This window comes from Phyllostomus discolor, chromosome 2 (assembly GCF_004126475.2).
Source record: "Phyllostomus discolor isolate MPI-MPIP mPhyDis1 chromosome 2, mPhyDis1.pri.v3, whole genome shotgun sequence".
In the NCBI taxonomy this organism is placed as follows: domain Eukaryota; kingdom Metazoa; phylum Chordata; class Mammalia; order Chiroptera; family Phyllostomidae; genus Phyllostomus; species Phyllostomus discolor.
In genome coordinates, this window is record NC_040904.2 from 73694778 (window position 1) to 73711660 (window position 16883).

The window sequence follows — 16883 nt, forward strand, 5'->3', positions numbered from 1 at the left end:
ACTGCAGTCCATGAACAAACAGCCATGTTTGTATTTCCTTATTTCTCAGGAAGCAAAAAGCATAAAGGCAACTTTAAGAAATTCCTCATGTATCCTTAAATGATGATTTCTTTTTTTAGGTTTTTGGTACTGATGCTATTGGTAAAATTTACTGGTTTATGTTTTGCATCATGTTTAACATTCTTATTCATGGATCTAAGCAAATTAAAACTATGCTTGTGAAACTATATGTAAGCTCTTTACTCTTATTTGCATTTCAAATGTGAAAGATAACTCATCTGAATTTTTTTTACCATAATTGACTATTTATTTTAAAAAACTACAGGGAATGATTTCTAGCATTTTATTTTATAAAAGCACTGCTAATATCAAATAGTTTATATCCAGAGAGCTGTCTTTTTTTGTAAGGTATTTTTTAAGGTATCAATTCCAAATGATGGGACAGTTACCCTTAAAATAGAAAGTTCCCATTATTTATTCAGATGTCAAAATTAAGATTATTGAGAAGTTTATTACTTTATGGTTGGGCAAGATGCTAATAGCACATTTTAGGTTAATAATAATCTTTTTAAAAACTATGGGGTCAGCCCTGGCTGGCGTAGCTCAGTGGATTGAGTGCGGGCTGTGAATCAAAGTGTCACAGGTTCGATTCCCAGTCAGGGCACATGGCTGGGTTGCAGGCCACAGCTCCCAGCAACCGCACATTGACGTTTCTCTCTCTCTCTTTCTCCCTCCCTTCCCTCTCTAAAAATAAATAAATAAAATCTTAAAAAAAAAACCTATGAGGTCTTTCTGGATAACAGAATATGACCTGCATATATGCAGTCTACAAGAGACTGAACTCAGAACAAAAGGTATACATAGGCTGACAGGGAAGGAATAGAAAAAATATTCCATGCAAATGGACACGAAAAAAAAAAAGCTGGGGTAGAAATACTTCATCGACAAAACAGACTTCAAAATAAAGGCCATAACAAGAGACAAAGGTCACTATATAATATTAAGGGAGTAGTCCACAAGATGTAACTCTTTTGTAAACATATATGTACCCAATATACGTGAACCTAAATATATAAAGAAAATACTGGAGAACTTTAAGAAAGACATAGACAGCAATACAGTCATTGTAGGGGATTTAACTCTCCACTGTCAATAATGGAAAGATCTTTCAAACAAAAAATAAACAAAAATATTGCAGCGTTGAACAACAATCTAGGTTAAATGGACTTAGTTGCTATTTATAGAACATTTTACCCCAAAGAAGTAAAATATACATTCTTCTCAAATGCACATGGGTTATTTTCAAAGACAGACCACTAGGTAGAACAAACAACAAGCCTTAACAAATTCAAGAAAGTTGAAATAATATCAAGCATATTCTCAGATCACAGTGGCTTGAAACTAGACAACAACCTCAAGGAAAAAAATAAAAAACATTCAAATTCATGGAGTTTTAATAGCATGCTATAAAATAATGAACAGATTAATAATGAGATCAAGAAAGAAATATAACAGTATCTGGAAAGAAATGAAAATGAACACACAACCCAAAATCTATGGGGAACAGCAAAGGCAGGCCCAAGAAGGAAGTTCATAACAATACAGGGTTATCCATGTAAAGAAGATACAAAAATCTCAAATATAACCTAACTCTATATCTAAAAGAACTAGAAGAACAACAACAAACTAAGTCCAGAGCAAGCAGAAGGAAGGAAATAACCAAATGCAAAGTAGAATTAAGTGACATAGAGACCTAAAAAAAAAAAACCTCAAAAGGTCAATGAATCCAGGTTCTTTGAAAAGGTAAACAAAATTAACAAAACATTTATCAGACTCATCAAAAAAAAGAAGACCCAAATAAATAAAGTCAGAAATGAAAGAGGAGAAGTAACAATTGATAACACAGAAATACAAAGGGATTGTAAGAAATTACTATGAACAGCTACATGCCAAGAAATTGGACAACCTCGGTAAAATGGATAAATTCTAGAAACATAAAATCTTCTAAAACTGAATCAGAAGGAAAGAAGCAGAAAACTTGAATAGACCAATTACAGCTAGTAAAACTGGAGCAGAATCAAAGAATTATTGACACAGGAAAACCCTGGACCAGATGGCCTCACACGTGAACTTTACCAAATATTCAATGAAGAACTAACACCTATCCTTCTCAAACTATTCCAAAAATTTAAAAAGAGGGAAGATTCCCAAACTTTTTTTACAAGTCCAGTATTATCTGAATCCCAAAACCAGATGAAGACACAACAAAGAAAGAAAATTACAGGCCAATATCTCTGATAAACAGAAATGCTAGAATCCTCAACAAATACTAGACAACTGGCTCCAACAATACATTAAAAACATACACCATGATCAAGTGGGATTTATTTCAGGGATGACAAGATGATAAAATATTCACAAATCAATAAATGTGATACCTCACCTAAACAAAATGAAAGACAAAAACCACATGATCATATCAGTAGATGCAGAAAAAGCATTTAATAAAATCCAGCACCCTTTATGATAAAAACAACACTCAGCAAAGTGGAAGTACAGGGAGGATACTTCAACATAATAAAGGCCATATATGAGAAATCTGCAGTCAATATCATATTCAATATGCAAAAATGAAAATGTTTCCTTTAAGATCAGGAACAAGACAGGGGTGTCTGCTTCCCTTGTCATATTTAAGTACTGGAGGTCGTACCCACAACAGTCAGACAAGAAGAAGAAATAAAAGGCATCCAAGTTGGAAAGGAGGAAGTATAACTGTCATTACTTGCAAGTGGCATGATACTGTGCATAAAAAACCCTATAGGCTCAAACAAACAAATAAACAAACAAACAAACAAAAATACTCAATCTAATAAGTGAATTCAGCAAAGTAGCAGGATACAAAGTCCATATTCAGAAATTGATGGTATTTTTGTTCACCTACATTGAGCTATCAAAGAGAACTAAGAAAAAAATTTAATTTATTATAGCAACAAAAGAAATAAAGTACCTAGGAATAAATTTAACCAAAGAGGTAAAAGATCCATACTTGGAAAACTAGAGAATACTGAAGAAAGAAATTAAGGAAGATACAAATCAATGGAAGCATATACCGTGTTCATGGATTGGAAGAATTAACATCATTATAATGTCCATACTACCTAAAACAATCTATAGACTCAGTGCAATTCCTATTAAAATACCAATGGCATATTCACAGATCTACAACAAATACTTCAAAAATTTAAATGGAACCAAAAAAGCCCCAGAATAGCCACAGTAATCTTGAGAAAGAAGAGCAAAGTAGGAGGGATCACAATACCTGATATCAAACTATATTAACAAGGCCACTGTAATCAGAACAGCCTGGTACTAGCATAAGAACAGACCCACAGATCAATGGAACAGAATAGAGAGCCCAGAAACAAACCCATGTCTCTATGGCCAATTAATATTTGACAAAGGGAGCAGGAGCATAAATGGAATAAAATAGCCTCTTCAACAAATAGTGTTGGAAGAACTGGACTGGTACATGCAAAAAAAAAAAAAAAAAAAAAAGAAACTAAACCATTAACTTACACCATAATCATACATCTGAATAATCTCAAAATAGATAAAAGACTTAAAATATGTCACGGTACCATAAAAGGCCTAGCAGAAAACATAGGCAGTGAAATTTCAGATATCCTACATAGCAATATTTTTGCTAACGTATCTCCTATGACAAGAGAAATCAAGGGAAAAATAAACAAATGGGACTACATCAAATTAAAAAGCTTCTGCATGGCTAAAGAATACATCAGCTAAATGACAAGGGAACCGACTATATGGGAGAACATATTTGCCAAACATACTTTGGACAAGTGTTTAATCTCTAAAATATATAAAAATCTCATACATCTCAACACCAGAAAGACAAATAATCCAATTAAAAATGGGCAAAGAACTTGAATAGACACTACTCTGAGGACGTACAGAGGACCTATCGACATTTGAAAGATGCTCAGTATCACTAGCCATCTGAAAGATGCAAATTAAAACCACAATGAGATACCACTTCACACCATTCAGAATGGCCATCATAAACAAATCAACATACAACAAGTGCTGACAAGGTTGTGGAGAAAAGGGAACTCTAGTGCACTAGTGGTGGAGATGCAGGCTGGTGTAGCCACTGTGAAAAACAGTATGGAATTTCCTCCAAAAATTTAAATAGAACTGACTTTTGACTCAGTGATTCCACTGCTGGGAATATACCCTAAGGATCCCAAAATACCAAATCAAAAGACCTATGCACCCCTATGTTCATAGCAGCACTATATATAATAGCCAAGTGTTGGAAACAGCCTAAATGCCCATCAGTAAATGATTGGATTAAAAAACTGTGGTACATTACACAATGGAATACACTATGCAGTAGAAAGAAAGAAGAAGGAATTCCCACCCTTTTCAACAGCGTGGGTGGAACTGGAGATTATTATGCTAAGTGAAATAAGCCAGGCAGAGAAAGACAAATACCATATGATCTCACTTAAAAGAGGAATTTAATGAGCAAAATAAATTGACAAGCAAAACAGAACCAGAGACATGGAAACAGGGAACAGATGGACAGTTGCCAGAGGAAAGTGGGGAGAGGGAGAATGGTGGAAAGAAAGGGAAGGTATTAGTCAAAGAATATATATGAATGTCCATGGACATGGACGAAGATGTGGGAATTGACTTTGGTGGTGTGGGCTAGGCAGAGGAGGGCAAAGGGGAAAAATTGGGGCAAATGTAATAGAATAAAATAAATAAAATTAAAATTAAAAAACCTATGAGGTCATTCTGTTTAAAACTTTTAGGATAATTCACAGGAAATAGATGATATTTATTCAAATTATACATTGAAAGGCTGGGTTATTACAGACACTTACATGGAGGTAGCTCTTTAAAGAAATAAGATGTGCACATCAGTCTTCCTGGTATAATACATATAATTGAAATTAAGAAAACCTGGAAGACCCATATTGTTAATGCTATGTTCTGTTACAAAGGTGGCAAACACAATGCCTGCAGAATGAATCTGGTGCTCCACCTTGTTTCTACCTGGCAACAGCACCGAGTTCCTTGCCCTAAGTTAAGGAGTAGTTACCTTTATACAGTCATAAAATTACATTCAGCCCTTTGAAGGCAAGGGTTAGGCTGATGTGGACCCCTGTGAAAATGAGTTTGACAGCCCCGTTAGGATCTTTTCTTTAAGCCACACATTTGTGCTTTAAAAAAATTTAGTAGCCCATTTGCTTAAACTAGTCATATTCAAAAAAAGTTTAAAGAAAAAAAAAACTCTGTACACGGTGATGAAAAGGAAATAATAAATTGTTTCGAAATTGCACTGTTATTTTAAACATGTTGCTAGAGCCAGACTTTCCTTTGCAACTGGCATAATCTTTCAGGTCTAATTTGAAGCTTGGGGAGGTTCCTTTGGTATCAGTGAAGTCAAGAAGGTGGTGAGTGAAAGACCATGCCAACGCCGTTAACTCAGGCCTGTGGAGCACACCGGCATCTTCTTCACTCTACTCTTCAAGCCCATCATACATAAGACACTCCATTTCTTCAGGTTCTAGGTTGTTTGCATCTTGCCCATCATTAACTTCAGTATTATTCTGGGGATCCTGCTGCTGGCCTCCCCCTTGCCTGGAAGAAAACCAGCTTGGTGCAGATAATCCAGCAAGATGGCTCCCATTACCATGGTAAAGCAACTGAAAGAGGAATATGCAATGCTAACGAGGATTGCAGCTCAAGAGAACATATACATCCAGTCTGGTCAGTCTCTACAGCCTTCTTCGTTTAGTACCAGACCTCCCTGTGCATTCATCTGAAGCTTCTCACTTACGGGACGATTTTCTTGGGCCCCTAGGTTTGGAGCTGGTGGGGGTTCTTCTCCAGAAACATGGGCCATATTCAGAGGCTGTGAAGGCACAGGCTGGGCTGAGATGGCTTCTGATGTGGCGTGAGCTGAAATTGCAGCTTCATATTGCATATAATACTCATGCGCATGCATCTGCTGCCACCACAGCGGGCTGAACGGGGGCACACCGGGAAGCAGGCTTCACCCACCAGATCTGGGCTCTGCTAGGCTCCACCTGACTGAGACCGGCCTTGGGGCCACCACCACTGCCCTGTGCTCCGGGGTAGGCCCTCCCACTACAGAGTTGGGCCGCGAGTCCTCCGTGGTGGCGCTCTCTCCTGCGGCTCAGCATTGGCCATGCCAGCCCCAGGTCTCACAGGGCCACGTGGTGGGAGCTGGAAAGTTGATCAAACTGCGCAGCCTGCTGACTGCCCAATCCCTCGGGCAGGGCAGGAGCGGAGTAGGGCAGAGCCAACATTGTCTGGGTGGCAGCCTGGTCTGATCTTTTAAAAAACAGCTAATATTAAGAAAATGAAATAAGCAATGAATTCCTCACTTAGGGTTAGCTGACATAAATGCCTTTTGAAGTCTTGATTTTGGGAATCCAAATGGCTAGCACCATGCTACAGTAAGAAAAGCATGGAGAATTCAAAAGCTTTGTAGGTTGTGACCAATTAATTCTAATTGCAATGGATAGCTTAACAGAACAGAATAATAAGCTTAACTTCAAGAATTCTCAGATGTCACTTACCATCTTTGTGTTATTATGAAGCTTTCATAATTATTATTTTAATATATTTTACTACTTACTACTTTACTGACCTTAATATAATTACATACTCCCTTCTTATTGTATATTTAAGTTACATCTATTTTTCTATAATGAATAGCACTTAAGTGGATATATTCTTACAAATAGTTTTTTTCTTTCATATTTAAGTTTTTTTAAAGAGGGCATTTCCAGAAGTAGATGAGTTCAGATTGTATAAACGTCTTTTCTCTAAATTTCTTTTGTAATTTTTCCATTACTGTTTACCCCCTTTGTACCTTCTTCTACCTCCACCCACCGGTCTCCTACCTGCACCCCCTCCCCCCAATCACCACAGTGTTGTTTGAGTCCTTTAAGTACCTGGCCATTTGAAAGGAATTGCCTTTAGGCATAAACATACTTTCACAGCAATTTCTTCAGCATTCTATTCTACAAGTTTTACTGGATTTTCTGTATTTTACACTAGTTGAATCAAAGTAATGGATAAGTAGTAAATGTCTTCAAATTGGAAGAGCATCTGCACATTTACACCTTATTAGATACCTCACAATTAAGAGATTTCTTCTTCAAGGCCCTGGTTAAATGCCATTTTGTTGATCTCTCACATATTCACATGACAGTTGGCAGTCACCTATGAGGATGTCTCAATAATTTCATGGCTGTGATTCTCTTTGAAAATCTGATGAGCATTTTTGGTTAAGATGGAAGCATAGGTAAACATGGCTAACCGCCTTGAACAACAACATCAAAATTATAACTAAACTATAGAACAGTTATCATTCAGAACAGTCAGAACTGAGCTGAATGGAAGTCCTATAATTATAGAATTAAAGAAGAAACCACACTGAAACTGGTAAGAGGAATGGGGATGTAGATCCAGTTGGTCCCAACCCCACGAGTGGCAGATAAAAATAAGGAAGGATATCTTAGGAGTGAGGGGTTTCAGCCCCAAACCAGCCCCCAGCCCAGGGTTCCAGTGCCAAGAAGATTAGTCCTCATCAATTCTGCATAAAACTAGTGGGGATTGAGTTTGTAAAAGACAGAAACTGCTGGATTCCCAGGCAGTTCCTCTTAAAGGGCTGGTGTGCAGACTTACTCAGGCCCACTCTCTCCAAGCTCCAGTGCTGGGGCAGCAGATTGAAAGACATCAGAGACATATGTGGAGGAACTGAATTGTCTGGCATTAGGGAGACAACTGCAGGTGAGCTTTCTCCCAGACAGAAGTGCTGGCAGGGGTCGTTTTCCCTTTTCTGAGCACCCCCACTACAAAGTCAGCAGGCAAGTGCCATATCTGAGACTCTATCAACCTTGCTCACACTGTTTTCCCCACCCTTGTGACTCCCTGAGGCCTCCCCACCCAACTTTCAGGCTGACCTAAGCTATTTCCAGTGGCTTTTCCACAAAAATGGCTTGTTTGTGTCTATGCTTCAGATATTCCTAAATTCTCTCAAAGAAGCAACATTTGGATTCAGTGACTCCTGTACTTCTTGCTAAATTGCCCCAGGGCTGGCACTAGCAGCAGCTGGCCTTAGTTTACAGCTTGGCCTTGCCTGGGCCCCTGTAAGCCCAGAACAAGTAGCATCCATCTGCAGATTGCTTTGTAGCTTATGCCGTGTAACCCTCAACAGAGCACAGACAGTAGCAGACTTAGGATGTGCCAAAAGTAATCAAGGTTCAACCACAAGGGGAGGGTGTACACATCCCACACAGTGGTTTCACCTTAATACCCAGCTTGCATAATAGGGAGTCTGTGCCACTGGAGCTTATAGGATACCTACTACATTAAGCCACTCTATCAAGCCTGGGAGACATAGTAGCTCTACCTAATACATAAAAACAAACACAAAGAGGCTGTCAAAATGAGAAGACAAAAAAAATGGCCTAAATAAAAGAACAGGAAAAAACTCCTGAAAAAGAACCAAAGAAAATGAAGAAAATCAATCTTTTAGATACAAAGTTCAAAACACTAGTTTTAAGGATGCTCAGGGAAATTAGTGAGGACTTCAACAGCATAAAAAAGATCCAGTCAGAAACAAAGGATACAGTAATTTAAATAAAGAACAATTTATAGAAAATGAACAGTAGAGTGGATGAAGCCAAGAATCAAATCTGTGATTTGGAATATAAGGAAGAAAAAAAAAAAAAAACAATCATAGCCTCATAGCAAGAGGAAAAAAGAATAAAAAAAAGTAAGGAGCCTCTAGGACAAGTTCAAGTACAGCAACATTTGCATAATAGGGGTGCCAGAAGAAGAAGAGAAAGAGCAAGAAATCAAAAATCTATTTGAAAAGATAATGAAAGAAAACTTCCCAAACTTGGTGAAGGAAATAGACATACATGCCCAGGAAGTGCAGAGAATCCCAAACAAGATAGATCCAAAGAGTCCCACTCCAAGACACATCATAATTGAAATGCCAAAGGTTAAATACAAAGAGGGAATCTTAAAAGCAGCAAGAGTAAAGCGGTTAGTTAACTATAAGGAAGCAATCATAACTATCAGCTGATTTCTCAAAAGAAATTTTTCAGGCTAGAGGGGATTGGCAAGAGTATTCAAAGTGGTGAAAAGCAGGTACCTACAACCAAGATTACTCTACCCAGCAAAGCTATCATTTAGAATTGGAGGACAAATAAAAAGCTTCCCAGACAAAAAAAAAAAAAAAAAAAAAAAAAACAACAACTAAAGGAGTTCATCATCACCGAACCAGTATTATATGAAATGTTATAAGGTCTTATTTAAGAAGAATAAGAAGATAAAAAAATTGAACAATAAAATGGCAATAAATACATATCTATCAACAATTGAATCTAAAAAATAAAATGAACAAACAGAACAGAAATATAATTATAGATACAGATAATGCTTTGATGGTTGCCAGATGGGAGGTAGGTTGGGGGGATGGGTGAAGGGATTAAGAAATACAAATTGGTGGTTACAGAATATTCATAGTGTTCTAAAGTACAGCATAGGGAATAGAGTAGACAAAGAACACATATGCAGGACCCATGGACATGGACAGCAGTGTGGGGATTGCCTGATGGAGTGGGGGTAGGTGAATGGGGGGGAAGGGGGAAAATTTGGGGCAACTATAATAGCATGAATGATAAAATATATGGGAAAAAACAATATAGAAGACCTGACAAAAAAACAAAAAAAAATCCGATGAATTATATGAACAGTTTTTTACAATAATAGACACATCCAGAGACTCACATCTCTCTCTCTCTCTCTCTCTCTCTCATACACACATATACACACATAATTTCATGTAGTTTCAGAAAATTCATGGATTATATCATGTTTATTCACTTTAATAACCTTGGCCCAAAATGATGGGCTATGAGTAAGTTAAAAGTAAAGGAGAGGTTTAAAGGAAAGATCTGTAGCATTCAGGTCGCTACAGATCTGAGAGTGAGGTAGGTGGGGCTTATCACAGGTGATTTGAAGATGAAATTAGTCTGGGGATTTTTTTGGACTTCCTGGTGGAGGCCAGGGGAAAAGGTGATCAAAAATAATCACAGTTTCTTAAATTTAGAGACGGACATAATTGATGTGAGATGATTCATTGCTTTATTTTTCTTGATTATCCAGTTTTCAGTCATAAGACAGGTTTTTAAATATAAAAAAATACTAGATTTAAAATCTAGTGTTCACTTTGGATCATCTGGGAAGGCAAACTGACTTTCTTCTTTACTCTCTGCCTTCAGCCCCAGTCCAAGCAAAAGCCACCCCTCCTTTTTTTTTTTTTTTTTTTTTTTTGGTGAAAGAACTTACATAGCTATGTCTAGAATAAGAGCTTCTTTATGCCAATGAGATGCTAATGTATTCAGAGTTTCCTATTCACATAATTTTTCTCAGTTTCTTTTTAATTTGGAAAGATTTATAAGATTCTCAAAAATATTTTCTCAAGTTCAAAGAAATAATATCAAGTGTTACAGTTTAGTAAGTGAATCAGTCTGATTTTCTGAACCAGAGAATCACAATCCACCTATTGTGCTTAATAGCAAATATGAGACACTTCTTGAAATAATTGCCTGGATATAGAAAAAACAAACCATGCTTATGTTTCTGATGTCTTTACCAGATAAAATCTTATTTACATCTTTGCAATCATGCTTAAAAATCCATGCTTTTATTATATTAAATGAATTTAAAGAATACCTTCTATTTTGTTAAAACCATGATATTATCAAGTTGGTAGCTTGATATAGTAGAAATATTTATGTTGGTGATATCTCACTTCTGAAATAGGGCAAAAACAGAGAAAGTTCATAAAAACAGGCTGCAGTCAATTTTGAAGAGTATTTTACAATCACAGTGTACCAGGGGTTTCCTTGGAAATTGTATGACCCATGAGCATGTTAGAATGATAACTGGGTTTTTAATACCCACAGCACCAAGGATCTTTTCAAACAAATAGAATCTTGTTCATTTTCCTGTAAAGACATTGTGTTAACAGTAAGAATGTTACAGTTTAGCTGTACATGCTGCAGGCAGACATAGTGATTATTGAAGGGCAACCTGAGTCAGAATCTCTGTGAATTTTTTTAAAAGAAGCTGTTCCAGAAATTTCTATCAGTGTACAAAATTCACTTCTTTGGGACTTTTTAGAGCAATCTCTGAATGTGACAGTAAAAAAAAAGATTTAAAAATAATGACAAATATCTGGTGATACTTTTCAACCTTTCCTCAAACAGTGCCACATGGACTTTAAAATCATACAGAAGGGGGACAGTGTCAGAAGGATGAGAAGAAACACAAAGTAAGAGCTCTCCATAGAGCAGCACCTTCTTACTACACATAATATTGAATGACGCTTCCATCTACTCATGAAAAGACTTGCCTACATTTACTTAAAATTTGAGCCCCAATGTTATTTAACTGTGCTTGATATGATGAAATTACACTAGCAAATTATGAGAAAAAATTAGTCCTGTGTATCTAACCATAAAATATTCACTGACAAGTGTATGTGAATTGGAAAATACATTTTATATCCTATTCAAAATAGGACTCCCAATGGCTGTAGTGTGCTTAGGTGTCCATTTGAGAGATGCATGTTAATAGAATATTTGAAAGTTTCTGATGTCATAGTGCTCAGCTCTCCATAAAGAAAATTCAGTGCACCATCATCTCCTAGTTATAAAAAGAGCTCCAATTAAAGATATATAACCAAAGGGCCAATGACCATCTAGGAATTTATATTAGACTAGTGTTGATTATTTGAAGAAAGGAGGTGAAGTACAACTGTAAAATCATGACTTAAATATTTAATTTTCAAAATTGTAATTATTTACTTAAATATTTCAAACCTAAAGATAAAAATGTAAATTTATGAAAAATTTCAATGTATCTACCAGCCCCTATGATATAAGAGATGTTAGCATTTTGTCTTGTTTGTTCCTTATTCATGTTATTTAAAAATTAAAACATTAAATAAATAGCCAGTGCTCCATGTCTCCATCTGTCAGTGTGACTGGGCTTTGGAGTTGGTGGGTACTGTTTGTATTTCAGTCTTTCTATTTTAACATCCCTTTACAAGATATACTATTGTTTTATAGAGATTTTTTTTCAATCTACATAAATGGCATTGTATTGAATGTATCCTTTAGTTGCTCATTTTTATTTTATTCATTATTATATTTTTGACATTTATATGTATTGTTATAATATAAATAATATTTATTGATTTTAATTACTAAATAGTATTTTGTAATATAAAAAATAAGACTTTGCATCCATTCCATGATTTCATTATTGCAGACAATAATGCAATTCTGCTTTTAGCATCTTTACATGAGTGACCTGAATGGGAACAAGAGTTATCTTAAAGGAGAAGCTTTTGTGAATGAGCATTAAAATAAGAGAGGAAGTGGGAAGGAAATGCAGAAGGCCAGAGGATGCCAGGTCCTTTATTTCTTTCTAACAACTTAAGAACTCTAGTTTGACTCTAGATAGGAAAAGAGCGCCAGCAGGCAGAAGCTAAAGTGGGTTGGAAAAGTGGGAAATTTGGTACATTCACTGAACCTTTGTTAGGATTCTAGTGAGAAAGTGGAGCAGAGCTGAGAAACATGAAATCTTCCTATTTGTGAAACAGATTCAGAGGTACAGTGAGGACTCAGAAAAGACTGACACATATGGCATGCAAAGAATTTTGCTGCTTTGACAATGCTAAATTCTAGTTAGAGAAACAGGATTCTCAGCTTGCCTGGAGTGATGAATTTCCTAGATTAGGTTCAATTACTCACCTGCCCGATGGAGAAGCCCTTTGCTGTACCCTCACCAAAAGTGGAGCATACTGCCCCACCCTCGAGTGTGGGCTCTACCCAGTGAATTATTTGTGACAATATGACATTAACAAATAGATTTCAAGCAGTAGCTAGAACTATAGCTGTGTAATTAGCCTGGCACTCCTGCAGTTCAGCCATTGCCATAAGAAGGTCATGACGTGTTCTCCCTGCTGGTCCCAGGACAATGAGAGGCATATAGAGCAGTCTCAGGAAGTCTCAGAAGACACAAGTGAAGCAGAGTTATGTGGTGATGAGCCACTCTAGCCACCATAGCTTCCCCAACAAACCAGAACATCTGTGAGAATCAATTATTGTTTTGTTTTGTTTTGAACCACTGAATTGTGGGGATGTTGTAACATAGCATTATTGTAGGTATAGTTACATAATTCTGTTCATGGATTGAAAGACTCAATAATATAAAGATTTTGGTCCTGGCTGGTGTGGCTGAGTGGATTGAGCATTGGCCTGCTAACCAACGGGTTGCCAGTTCGATTCCCAGTCAGGGCACATCCTGGGTTGTGGGCCTGGTTCCCTGTGTGGGGGATTGTGAGAGGCTATGTACATTCCTGTTTCTCTCCCTCTCTTTTTCTCTCCTTTCCCCTCTGTCTAAAAATAAATAAATAAAATCTTTAAAAATAATAATATAAATATTTTAATTGTCTCCAAATTAATCTCTAGATTCAATGCAATTCCACTAGGGGTTCTAAAGGATATCATTTTTATTTGTGCAAGTGAACTTGACAGAAGGATTCTCAAAATTCATAAAAAATATAAAACATAAGGAAACTCAAGGTTATTTAGAAAAGAAAAATATAGTGCAGGAAAGTTTTCTACCAACAGATAACAGAATCCATGAGAAAACCATAGTGATTAAAGCAGTAAAAGAATAGACAAAATGACCAATGGGATGAAAAGTGGGCCCAGAAATGGATCCAGATATGTACTGTTACCTAACTGATGACAAGGTGTCAGTGAAGTTTGGAGGAAAAATGATAACCTTTTAACAAATAGTGCAGGAACAGTTTATATCTATGTGGAAAAAATTAATCTTGACTTCCACATCACCCTTTACAAAACAAAAATAATCAATTCCAGATGGATTGCAGATCTAGGTGAGGAAAAAACATACAAAAAGTATTTTAGTGTAAAACATAGGAGCTCTTCTTAACCATAAACAAAGATTTCTTAAACAAGAGGCAAAAAATGTAAATCATCAAAGAAAAAATTATAAATTTAATTATGTTAAAATCAAAAAGTTATGTTCATCAAAAGACATATTAACACAGTGAAAAAGCAACTCAATGTGTGACAAAACATTGCAAAACATTTATCCAGGGAAAGATTTGTCTGCAGGAAGTGCAAACATCGATACAAGCCAGTGAAACAAAAAACAAGAGAAAAATAGCAAAAGACTTGAACACACTTTATAAAAGGACATATCTAAATTGTTATACAGGTATGAAATGGAAATGTGAAAATGGCCAGAAAGCACTTGAATATATCTATCATTGTTCACCAGGAAAAGGCAAATTCAAAACAGAGTGAGGTACTGGTACACAGTCATGAGAATAGCTAAAAGAATGGGAGCAAGAATGCTAAACAACTCAAATCCCTAACATTGCCATAAAAATGCAAAATATTAACCATTTTATAAGCTATTTGGTGAGTTGTTAAAAAGTTAAACTTATATCCATACTATTACCCAGCAATTCTTCTGTAGGCATATCTAAGTTATCTTAGATAAATAAAATCACATGTCCCGGGTGACTCATGGAAAATGTCCATAATAGTACCAATCTGGAAAGTGCCAATGAACAACAATAAGAAAATTGATAAGGCAATTGTGTACACTTGTACAATCAGAAATTTCCCATCAACAAAACATGCTGAGTGAGAAGAGGCAGACACAAAATAATACATGTTGTATAATTGTATGTTTGTAGTTTTAGAGCTGTCAAAACTAATCAATGGTTACAAATGTAAGAATAGTAGTGGCTTCTGGAGGGGATGCATAAGAGAATTTGCTGGAGTGATAGAAATATATATAACTTTATGAAGTTGTGGACACAGATTATATGTATGACAATATGTATATGTAAAACTCATCAAATGTAAGATCCATGCATTTTACTCTGTATAAATTATACCAACAAACCATAAAGGAAATGCAAATTAAAGCCATGAGGAGACATCACCTCACATCTGTCAAAAAGCCAACAAATAACATGTTAGCGAGAATGTGGAAAAATGGGAACTCTTGTGCATTGTTGGTGTTGTAAGGTGCTACAGCCACTGTGGAAAACAGTATGGAGATTGCTCAAAAACTTAAAAATAGAGCTACCATATGACCCAGAAATTCTACTTCTGGACATTTATCCCCCAAATCAAAACAAAACCAGTAATTTGAAATGATATATGCATACTCTTGGTCATTGTGGAATTATTTCAAAAAGCCAAGATATGGAATCAACCTAGAAATCCACTGATAAATGAATGAAAATGTAGCATATGTGTGTGTATAACTTAACAATAAAAAAGAATGAAATCCTGCCATTTGTCACCACATGGATGGACCTAGATGATATTATACTAAGTAAAATAAGTCAGACAGAGAAAAACATATACTGTATGATTTCATTTATATGTGGACTCTAAAAAACAAAAACAAAAAGAACAAAAACTAAAACACAAACAGACTTGTGGGTACAGAGAATAAATTGATGGTTGCCCAGGGTAGGGGGGATGGGTGAAAAAGTTAGAGAGAAATAAGAGGTAAAAACTTACAGTTATAAAATAACTGAGTCACATGATGTAATGTACAATACAGGATATATAGTTAATGTTGTAATAATTTTGTATGGTGACATACAATTACTAGACATATTGTGGTGGTCACATTAGAAATGTAGAAATGCTGTACACCTGAAATTAATATAATACTGTGTGTCAAATATAGTTTATTTAAAAAAGAAAAGGAAGATCTTCCTAAACTAAAATGAAGCATATAATAATTTTTATTGTAATTGGAGTTGTAGGTTTTAAATATTGATGAAGTTTCAGCATACTCTAATTAATATTCAATGAAATTTATTTAAAAATTTACTGAACACGTATCACACCTTTGATTTTATTTTCAGAACTTGTAAAGAGGCATGGTACTTAATTTATTAAAGTAAAAGTTACAGAATGTATAGCATAGTTAGATGAGGGTTAATGCTGAGGAGAAATTTGGAGAACAAAATCATATGAATCCTTTAATAAACATGTGGGGCATTGTGATTCATAGTGAATAAGGAAGGCATTTACCAAAAAGGTGGCACTTTCTTGTGTATTGGTAGGAAGAGAAAATTAGAGGACCTTCTAAACTGATATAAAAGCAGATGTGAAAATATGATATTGGAATTTTATCCTTCAGAATTTACCTTGGAAATAACTAATGAAGATGGCAATATTTTAAAGAAAGCATATTAAGTGATCTCTTCATATTACATCCATATTTAAACTCTGCACAAAAATTAAGTAATTCTTTAAAATTAATTGAATAATAATTATGTTTTCCCAGGACTTGTTAAATATCAAATTTGGTGAAGTTACTGAGGCTGGTAGTTTACCTTAAAATATAAGATGGAGGCACAGGGGGGACCCCTGCAGAGGTCTGTTAGTCACCATTGCTGGGAGGGCAAATCAACAAAGGAGTCAGCTGGGTTCCCCCAGATCACCTCACCCTTACATATCAAGGCTGCCCAGCCAGTGGGTGTCTGCCTGCTATAGACAGCTGCGGGATTTTGTGGACTTTCAGCCCCACTTCCCACCACTTTCCTCTGTATGGTTGGTCGTCTGGGAGCAGAACGATGGGATCACAGGGAAGGTGCCCACCTTCCTAGAGAACACAGGCCATTTTCCACCACCTGATGGAGATCTGAAAAGCTACAAATTGCAAGA

The 16883-nt window shown here is 36.0% G+C and overlaps 1 pseudogene; it reads right to left on the bottom strand.

Annotated features, from left to right (window-relative positions):
* Positions 1-5431: 5431 nt before the first annotated feature.
* LOC114488335 lies at positions 5432-6362 on the bottom strand (annotated as a pseudogene).
* Positions 6363-16883: the final 10521 nt, after the last annotated feature.